An 11,802-nucleotide genomic window follows, 5' to 3' on the forward strand; every position below is an offset into this window, starting at 1 on the left:
TGGGGAAACATTTACACAATTCTCAGCATGTTACAGTCACACATAACGTCCACTGGATTTTAATTCAGGGCACAGTTTGGCCTCAAGGTCTTCCATCTTTATGGACTCCACGTCTTTGCCGCTGGAGAGGCTCGCTGCCCGGGTTATCTTGGTCAGTGTCTCCTCATAGGGTGGTGGAAGGTAGACCATCAGGAAAACCCCGTCGGACACGTCAGAGCTCGTGCTGTTCAGGCGTTCCCCGTTTGCCGTGAGAGAGGTGAGGAACTCGGCGCTGCTTTCTGGATCCTGAAGATCCAGCGCGATGATGTTGGCTAAAGTTAGCTTACTGCGTGAGCACTTCCTGTAGACGAGGAAGCTCACGAGGCCGAAGATGAGGAGTGATGCTAGTGGGAGGACGACATACAGGATGACCTCAGACTTCATGTCCTCTTCGGTGGACAGCTCATTCCAGTGGTAACCCTGGAAGAAGGATATAGAGAACCACATGACTTTCACTGGCAAGACTCTGTTCTAATGAGTTTACACTATTGCTGGACATCCTATTGTATATACTATTGTTATATGGCGTAAAGGTATACCATGACATTCATATACCATCATATATCTTCACAGTTACTCATGGTACCCAGAACCTGACAGTACATTGCAGAGTCTACTCTGCTACTTACTGGGTGCTTCAGACTGTTTTGAAAGAACAGTTTAACATCTGTGTAAATGAAATAACTGGTAGGTTTCCTTTCCATTAATCATGTCTGATTAATGTTCACTGGACTGTGTAAGGTTCTCTTTGGTGTCATTTCAAGGGAAGATAAATAAAAAATAAAAATAAAAAAAAGCTTTGTCAGGTTTTAAGACTTTCTTTTAGCATAGAGTAGCTGTACTCAGGAATTATAGGCTCAGTCAGTCCAAGCTCAAATATTACTAAATAGCAGTAATTATAAATATCATGATATATTTGGAGTATATTATGATATTACATTTTTCAAGAGTATTGTGATAGTGTGAATAAGAGGAATATTCTAGAACAACGTGAATAGGGAAGAACATTGTAGAACAGTGTGAATGGAAGATAACATTCTAGAAAAGAATGAATGGAAGATAATATTCTAGAACAGCATGAATGTGACAGAATATTCTAGAACCGAGCAAATCGAAGAGAGCATTCTAGAACAGTGAATGTGAGTGAATAATCTAGAATAGTGTGAATGGAGTGAATGTTGTAGAGCCATGTGGATGGGGAAGAAAATTCTAGAACAGTCTGAATGGCGAATAACATTCTAGACCAGAACAGAGCAAATCGAAGACAGCATTCTAGAACAGTGAATGTGAGTGAATAATCTAGAGTAGTGTGAATGGAGTAAATATTGTAGAGCCAAGTGAATGGGGAAGAAAATTCTAGAACAGTGTGAATGGGGAAGAAAATTCTAGAACAGTGTGAATGAAAAAAAAACATTCTAGAACAATGTGAGCAAGAGTGAATAATCTAGAAAGTGGGAATACAGTGAATATTGTACAACTGTGTGAATGGGATAGGACATTCTAGAACAGTGCAAAATGGGCAAGAACACTGTAGAACACAGCACTAATGGGGAAGCAGAGTGTGAATAGGAGAGAACATTCTCTACTATCCACACTCTAGAAAAGCGTAAATGAGGGAGAACATTCCTAAACAGTGTGAATGAAGGGAGGACACTATTCAACAGAATTAGTCAGTTGAATGGCAAGAACATGCAAGAACACCGAATGGAGACCACATTCTGGAAAAGTGTGAATGGGGAGAACACTATAGAACAGTATACATAGAAGAGAACATTGCAGAATGGAGCGAGTGGAAGAGAACATTCTAGAACAGTGTAAATGACACTGTACGTGTGAATGACAAAAGTTTAGAACAGCATGAATGGGAGGGAACATTCAAGAACAGCGTTAATAGGAGGAACATTCTGGAAGAGTGTGAATGGGGATAACACTGTAGGACAGTATGAATGGGAGAGAACATTATAGAATAGAGGGAGTGGAAGAGAACATTCTAGAATAACATTGTAGATGTGGATGTAGAACATGTGAATTAAAGAGAATATTTTCGAATAGTGTGAATAATAGGGAACATTCTAGAACAGTGTGGATAGGAGGAACATTCTGGGACAGTGAATGACAGAGAACATTTTAGAACAGTTGGATGACAGAGAACATTCAAAAAGAGTGTGAATGGGAGGGAACATTCAAGAAGAGCGAATGGAAGAGAATATTCTGGAATAGTGAGAATGGGGAGAACACTAGAACAGTGTGAATTGAAGAGAACATTATAGAATGGTGGGAGTGGATAAGAACATGCTAGAACAGTGTAAATGACACTGTAGAACATATGAATGACAGAGAACATTTTAGAACAGTTGAATGACAGAGCATTCAGGAACAGTGTGAATGGGAGAGAACATTCAAAAAAGTGTGAATGGCAGGGAACGTTCTGGAATAATGTAAATAGGAAGAACACTAGAACAGTGTGAATGAGAGAACATTGTAAAATACGAGTGGAAGAGAACTTTCTAGAACAGTATAAATGATAGAGAACATTCAAGAAGCGTATGAATGGAAGAGAACATTCTGGAATAGTGTGAATGGGGAGAACGCAAGAACAGTATAAATGGGAGAGAACATTGTAGAATAAGAGTGGATGAGAACATTTGAGAACAGTATAAAAGGTAAGGAACATTCAAGAAGAGTATGAATGGAAGAGAACATTGTAGAATAGGAGTGGAAGAGAACATTCTAGAACAGTGTGAATGGAAGAGAACATTCTGGAATAATGTGAAGGACAGATGATTTTAGAACAGAGTGAATGTAAATTCAGGCCACACTATGTTTTATTTATATGCTAAATAGCAAATAAATAAAACTTGTCATATTAAAGTGTCACATATTAAAGTGTCATACTGGAGTGTCATATTAAAGTGTCATATTGGAGTGTCATATTAAAGTGTTATATTGGAGTGTCATATTAAAGTGTCATATTGGAGTGTCATATTGGAGTGTCATATTAAAGTGTCATATTGGAGTGTCATATTGGAGTGTCATATTAAAGTGTCATATTGGAGTGTCATATTAAAGTGTCATATTGGAGTGTCATATTGGAGTGTCATATTAAAGTGTTATATTGGAGTGTCATATTAAAGTGTCATATTGGAGTGTCATATTGGAGTGTCATATTAAAGTGTCATATTGGAGTGTCATATTGGAGTGTCATATTAAAGTGTCATATTGGAGTGTCATATTGGAGTGTCATATTAAAGTGTCATATTGGAGTGTCATATTAAAGTGTCATATTGGAGTGTCATATTGGAGTGTCATATTGGAGTGTCATATTAAAGTGTCATATTGGAGTGTCATATTAAAGTGTCATATTGGAGTGTCATATTAAAGTGTGTTCTCTATGGAGGATGTGTTCTTTGCACAAGGCTGCATGGCACACAGTCCAAACGGTGGGGTTTGTGTGGTTGGTGAGCTCCGATCTGTACAGGAAATACAGTGAACATCTTCTCTTGGAAAAATACCATTTCATTTTGCAGCAGTAAGTAGCAACTGCTGCCTCCAGCAGCTCCAGCCCGAGGCACTCCAATCCAGATGAATTCCAGAACTCAGCGGTAACAAAAGTGTGCTCTCATCTCTTAATCGCGTGCCTTTTGATAATTTAGTCACGCTAAATGTCCTCTGAGCTTCATTCTCCATGATCGATCAGAGCACATCTCACTCCGCACTATCGTTAATCAGATAACGCTGCTTTTCAGCCAGATTAGACACTTTAGTCCGTTTTAATCCCCCTGGTTACGGGTCTCTTCGGGTGAGTCACTGTCAGGTCTGTGTTTCCAAAACAGAAGTAAACCAGGCAGAGGGGCTGGTAAATAGAGAGTATCCGGGCCAATACGCCAGTTTAAAGACGTTCAGTTCTGAGGATAGAGCTCACACTCATCACACTGTACCTGTAGTACATAGTATTATACAGTCAGGGGTGTAAAAATACAGAGAAACTGTACTTAAGTGAAAGTATGGATATTGTGTCAAAATCTATATTGAAATATACTGGCTAAAAAACACAGTGCTGAGCAAAAGTCAGAGACCACCCAGTCAAAACAGCCATTAAGTAGAAGTTATTCATGTTTCAAGAGATTTCTGAGAGGATATGAGATAATCTACTTGCATAAGGAAGTGAAATGTCAAAGGAAAATAAACGAAAGAACAGAAGTTTCCAGAACTGGAGTTGAAAAAATGACTAAGAGCTCCAGAGAAAAAAAACAGGACTCTTAATAACCACCTGAAAGATCTGTTAGACATCAAAACTGTCCCCATCAGATAAACAGCGCTTAAAGCTTTCATCTTTGAGAGAGAGGAGAAAATCAAGCTCCACTCTGGATTCAGATCTGAAAACATCCACAGGAGTTTCTGTCCATCCTTCCACTGTGAGACACTCAGCACTATGAGTCTGAAAGGATGTGTAGCTGTTAAGAAGCTCTTACTGAGAAAAGGAAACAGATAAAAAAGAACAATAGACTGACCACACCAGAGTCCAGACCTCAACATCACTGAGTGTGTTTGGGATTATTTGGATGGTGAGAAGCAGAAAATGTTAAACCAACTTCTAAGACTGAACTTTGGAGGTGTGAAAAATAGCCCTGTAGATTTCTCTAAAACACTGAAAGTGAGTCTCCTGAAAAGAATGGAAGCTCTAATAACGGTAAAAAGATGAATACAATAAATAACGAGGTGACATGATATATAGTTGTTAAGGCTTCTGTTAAATTTGTTATTAAATATATATTTTCTGCTTTTTTCTTGGTGTTGGAAAAATGAATAACTTGTTCTTGTTTGACTGGAAACTAAATAAATGAAGGGTCTCTACTTTCACTCAAAAAGAGCAGAAGTCAAAAGGTATCTGCATTTAAGTATACTTAAGTATATAGAAGGAAAAAGGACGTTTTAACAAATAAATCAAAAGCTTTCTTTATTTGATGGTGTGTAGGACAGTTACTATTCACTGGTACAAGGACGAGTTGTGGGAAGTTTAATTTTACACTGACATGAATGTGAGTGAGGTTTTAATAAAACAATACATTCAAAATGCACAAGAAGTCAACGACTGGGAGGAGAATCTCCTGCTCTTTGAGATTTGAAACAAGTACTCTGAAGGTCTAAATAATAGTAAAAGGAGTAAAAGGTATGCTTTTGTTTTGGAAATGGAATTGAGTAAAAGTACAATTGTTCAATTTCAGTAGTACTTGTAGTAAAGTACAAATCTTCAATAACCGTAAGTAAGTATAGTAAGGAAGCACAGTTACTCTAGTATTCTACACTCCTGTATATACTGTAATCTTTAAGTAAGCTTACTGTTCTTGTCATAACATTTACTCGATTCTAATGTGTGCATCATTTCCACATAATAACAGATATTACATCAACACAAGCTTGTCTTTCACTTTACTTACTTTTCTATGGAAGCCCACTTGAAAAAATCCAGCACCTTATTATTTATTCAATCTTAAGTGAATAGCAGTGCCATTATTTTGTAATTGAAAGATATTAATTTGAAATACTGTTTTGTTATTTTGAAAAACTGAATCATCATTTTGAAATACTGTTTCACTAAGTCATTAATTTGAGATGCATTCTCATTATTTTGAGAATCTTTGTTATTTTGAGATGTTTTCTCATTTTTTAGAAACTTTCTCATTATTTTACGAAACGTTCTTGTTATTTACATTTTAATCTATATTTGTTTTTTTATATTTTCATCTCGAAAGCATAAACCCTCTGAGAATAACGAGAAAGCCTCTCAAAATAATTAGAAAGTTTCTCAAAATAATGATTTAGTATCTCAAAATAATGAGACTGTATTTCAAAATGATGACTTAGTATCTCAAAATAATGAGACTATTTCAAAATGATTTAGTATCTCAAAATAATGAGACTGTATTTCAAAATGATGACTTAGTATCTCAAAATAATGAGACTATATTTCAAAATGATGATTTAGTATCTCAAAATAATGAGACTGTATTTCAAAATGATGACTTAGTATCTCAAAATAATGAGACTATATTTCAAAATGATGATTTAGTATCTCAAAATAATGAGACTATATATCAAAATGATGATTTAGTATCTCAAAATAATGAGACTATTTCAAAATGATGACTTAGTATCTCAAAATAATGAGACTATATTTCAAAATGATGATTTAGTATCTCAAAATAATGAGACTATATTTCAAAATGATGACTGAGTATCTCAAAGTAATGAGATAGTGTTGTAGAATAATGACTTAGTATCACAAAATGGGATACTAACGGGATATCAATTATACACTAAGTCATTAATTTGAGATGCATTCTCATTATTTTGAGAATCTTTGTTATTTTGAGATGTTTTCTCATTTTTTAGAAACTTTCTCATTATTTTACGAAACGTTCTTGTTATTTACATTTTAATCTATATTTGTTTTTTTATATTTTCATCTCGAAAGCATAAACCCTCTGAGAATAACGAGAAAGCCTCTCAAAATAATTAGAAAGTTTCTCACAATAATGACTTAGTATCTCAAAATAATGAGACTATATTTCAAAATGATGACTTAGTATCTCAAAATAATGAGACTATATTTCAAAATGATGATTTAGTATCTCAAAATAATGAGACTGTATTTCAAAATGATAATTTAGTATCTCAAAATAATGAGACTGTATTTCAAAATGATGACTTAGTATCTCAAAATAATGAGACTATATTTCAAAATGATGATTTAGTATCTCAAAATAATGAGACTGTATTTCAAAATGATGACTTAGTATCTCAAAATAATGAGACTATATTTCAAAATGATGATTTAGTATCTCAAAATAATGAGACTATATTTCAAAATGATGATTTAGTATCTCAAAATAATGAGACTATTTCAAAATGATGACTTAGTATCTCAAAATAATGAGACTATATTTCAAAATGATGACTTAGTATCTCAAAGTAATGAGATAGTGTTGTAGAATAATGACTTAGTATCACAAAATGGGATACTAACGGGATATCAATTATCCTAATGAGGAAAAAATGATTAGGTGCTGGATTTTGCTATTTGGTGTGAGTGGGTTTCCATACGTTTGGAATTATGTTGATGTAACGTGTTTCATTCATGTGGAAACTGACAAAATAAGCATTTGAATCAAGTGAGTTTAATGCATTCCACTTTTTTCATTGTCAGACAGACTTGCTCACTTCAGTTCCACAAACAGCACCCTTATATATGTATGTGCATTAGTACTGTACTGAATTTCAGCAACACTAACTTCAGTACTCAAAGGTACTTCAGAACCACGGACAGCAGCACCGTCGCCCACCATCGCTTCCACAAAACACTGCCAATCTTCTTAATCATATAAGCACCGTTCTTGGAATATGAGCTCTTCAGCTCTTCATTTCAGTTCACTTTTTGGTTTAGATGTCATAGAATCTATTACATTCATGTCAAAGTTCAGTTGAATCCAGAGGGGAACTCCAGTGAATTTTCAAAATTTCTGCATAATTAAATATTTAAGATGCAAAGTCATTCAGAGAGGTTTGATTAAAAACCGTTCTAAAGAAATTGTTTTACATTGCTTTACTGTAGCTTTTGGGAAAAGTATGTTGTTTTAAGTCCAGACAGGTACATGCTGGGTGTTGTAAGGATAAATAGTCCCCAAAGTATTTCTTTTTTCACTTTTACAACTGTTTACTCATTTTCAACATGACATATGAAAGCTCAGAAGACACGTGTAGGTTCACTGGTGGTTTTGAATAGTAAATAAAATGGCCATATTTGTGTTGTAGGTATTGTGACTCCTGGTTCCTTCCAGTAAGTTTCTCTACAATGAACCATTTCACACCAAACCTCTCTGAATGACTTTGTTGACATGAGAATGAAGGAATCATTTAGATATTTTGTAGATAGATATTTTCTTTGAAAGATGTTTTGTTGAATGGTAGTTAAGGTCTACAGTTCTACATCTATAGTGGACAATCATTTCTGCAATACAACACATATTTTGATCCAGTGTCTCAACACTCAAATGAATAACTTAGCATTATAATTTTGCAACACAGCAAAATAACAAGTATTACAAGTCTGTAAGACAATTTAACACTAATGATTTTGCTGTAAGCATGTTTTAAAGCAATGAATGAATCTGTACCACATTGCTCTGTGATAAATAGTGATTCGGACATCAATACGATGATCCACAGAAAAAAATGAGGTCTAATAAAGGTATAAAAAGCAGAATGGCTGGTAAAATAGGCAAATCATGAATGGCCATTTTCTTTGTTCATATCTTATCGTTCCAATGAGACGTTGTTAAATTTCTTTTCTTATCATGGACTGAAAAAACTTTGCAAGTCACTTATTACAAACAAATATCTGCCTCATTGTTTATTTACAGATGAAGAAGGAACAAACATGTATATAATTTTTTTTTCAGATGTTTTGCAGGGACTAATATAAAAGTTAATATGTAGAACTTTAGATAATTGCATTTACCCCTTAGAATCCCAGGCTTATTACATACTAAGGCTTATTATTCAGTAACTACAGGGACTTCAATGTAAACTGGCTGAGCTATTCTTAGATTATAAAAGTGTGTAATAAAACTTTGGGCCTCCCGGTGGGCCCTGGCCATTTAAGGGGTCAAAGCAATCAAGATAAGAATTGTTTCCTAGACAACCGCCCAAGCAACGTTTCCTAGAAAACTACACACTTAAAAATTGTGGTTCTTCATAGGTTCTTTACTAAAAAAAAATAGTTCTAAAAGAACCATAAACACTCAAAGAACCCTTTGCATGATTAAAGGGTTCTTTGCATTGTGAAAGGGTTCTTCAGATTGATAGAGAATGTTCTTTTTGAAAAGGGTTCTATATATTCTTCTATTGTAACAAGCCTGACATACACTCTTAAAAAAGACAGTGCCTCAAGGGTTCTTTGGTAAAGAAAATGGTTTTATATAGAACAATGAACACTCAAAGCACCCTTTGCATGATTAAAGCGTTCTTTACATCACCAAAGGGTTCTTCAGATTGATGGAAAACGTGCATGAATGTGCTATAAGTGGTTCTACATGGAACCTTTTTGAAAAGGGTTCTGTACAGCTCCAAAAAGGGTTCTTCTTTTGTAACAAGCCTCACATAGTAACAATAGAAGAACGCTTTTTGGTGCTATATAGAACCTTTTTCAAAAAGGTTCTATTTAAAATCACCTACAGTACATTCTCCATCAATCTGAAGAACCGTTTCACAATGCAAAGAACTCTTTATTCATGCAAAGTGTTCTTTGCATGTTCATGGTTCTACATAGAACCTTTTTTACTAAAGAACTCTTGAAGAACCGTAATTTTTAAGTATGTATCCATGAGTTCAGCACTTTGTGAGTGAAGTTTTTTGAAGTGAACTAAATCCATCCTCTACTTCCATAGAAGAAAAGTGCCTGGAAGAACTGCTTCTGATTCCCTAAAGAACCAAATGAACATTTTTTAAAGACCTATTTTTGCAAAAGAGATGTGCATGAAGACGTATGAAGAACTCTACACCTCCACATTATAGAAAAAATAAATGACAGATGTTTTTAGAACTGTATTTATAATTGATGTCAAAGTTCTGTAAGTGTGATGAGCAAATGAGCGATGTACATGACAGAAACAGGTAATTGATGTTCTTTATTTTATTTATTTTATAACGATTTCTAGACATATATTGTTTATTTTAAACTTATTTTATTTAAATTTAAGATTACTTTCTTACATCTATTTTCTATTTATTCTTGACTCAATTTTTAGAGCTTTTTCTTGTGAGAAGCTCTCACCTGTGGCTGTTTCTCCGTGGGGGGTGGAGATGGAGACCCTGTCATCCAGTCATAGGATCCTCTTCCAGCGGGTCCAAACTTCATCCAGCTGCTCTCCAGGACTTTTCGCATGCTGCACGCCAACTGCCCACAAACCAAGAAACCAAGATGCGATGGAGTTGGTTGCAGTGGAGTTGATGGAGCTCGACAGCAGACTAATGAGGGATGGCAGCTGTGCTGAGCTTCATATTAGAGAGAGAGAGAGTGACAGAGAGAGAGAGAGAGAGAGAGAGAGAGAGAGACAGAGATGGCGTGAGCTAAGCACCATCTCACATGCTCACACATGCAGATGAAGAGGATCCAGATCCAGGCCAGTGGTCAGCCAATGAGACTGCGCGAAAAATCTGAGGGATTTTTGCAGCGTTGATGTGCAGCTGGCCTATATTGAAGAGAAAGTGATGATGAGGAGGAGGAGGGGAGCAGGGGAGCTGCTGCTGACGGTCAGTCTGTCAATCAACAGAGCACTGTGACAGTTAGTTAGGAATGCTGGTGGGCAAATTTTCAAATCAAATCACAACACAATACGTGGAACAAAACAATGGATAGATAGATAGATAGATAGATAGATAGATAGATAGATAGATAGATAGATAAGTTCGGTATCATTCTTTTTTAATGGCTGTGCAGCGAGTGAGTGGAGTTCGTTACTCTGACGTATATATATATATATATATATATATATATATATATATCATTCCTATCATTCCTATCATTCCTATAACTTCTAGGAATTGCATGATCCTGATAGCAGCTTTTGGAAACCAGTCTTTATCTCCACAGTGGGGTGAATGAGCTGAGGGTAAAGACATGTTCGATTTGATCATGCATGAGAAACAGCTTTGCTTGTAGCCACCACTCCATTTACACTCTCAAAACTCCAGCCCGTCTGCTGAGGCTGATGCTAAAGCCTCCCAGCAGCTGCTCATAGTGCACCCTCAGCTTTTTTGTCATTTTTTTGTTAAATAGGCGCAGTTCTGCTCAGCTATCATAACTATGTGGAGAAATGTGAGGGCTAGTAAACAGTAAACCAGTGTATTTCAGTTCCTGAGCGGCTCACTATGAGGCCTGTGAGTTGTTATGGAAATTGTGATAATTCAATGTATTTGCTTTATTGCTTGCAGAGTGTAAGACTATGTACGGGCAAAAGGTCATGGACAAAACACCTTGTCCTCTGACTGATAGAAGTGCTTTGCTGCCTAGATACGAAAATAGGAAGTATCTTCATACAGCGACTGACCTTGGTCAGCGGTACTGCACCCACCAGTACTTCTGCTTTCATAGGGTATTCTTGTCAGGGCATCTCTGAAGACGCCCCCATGTACTCACAACCTTAAAGGGCCTATATTAACAGAAATCTGCCAAAGACTGATAACAGCAGCTCTCAAACCTTCCCTTATTTGGTCCCTAGCCAACACTGAGTTTGGGGTATAAAACCCCTATGTAAGGGAGACCACCTTAGAGCACGTGGTCTCATCTCTTCACTCTCTGGTCTGTATCACTTTCATTTCCTAAATAAATAACTCTTTCTTATTTAGAACTTGTGATCTGTTCTGCTGTCAGGATTTCCATGACAGAACTTTGGGAATTACCATGACAGAGTTTCATTATGAGTCGAGTTCAAGGCAAGAAAAAGAGAGGCTGTGATAAAACACTCAACATGTCACCCAAAACTGCTAATGTAGCTATAAACAAAACTGCTTTGGCACAAGCGAGCATGATCTCGTTTGCATCTATCAACTTTCATTCATTATTAAGCAGTACTAGGATGATTCGTTGGGGTTAACTACCTTGACCTAAATCAAATCAAATCATGTTTTGTCACATCACATTTACACAGGTGGAAAGTGAGTGAAAATCTTAGGTGCGTAGCCCCCTTGTAGAATTTAAATACA

This window comes from Colossoma macropomum, unplaced genomic scaffold (genome assembly GCF_904425465.1).
Source record: "Colossoma macropomum unplaced genomic scaffold, Colossoma_macropomum, whole genome shotgun sequence".
NCBI lineage: Eukaryota > Metazoa > Chordata > Actinopteri > Characiformes > Serrasalmidae > Colossoma > Colossoma macropomum.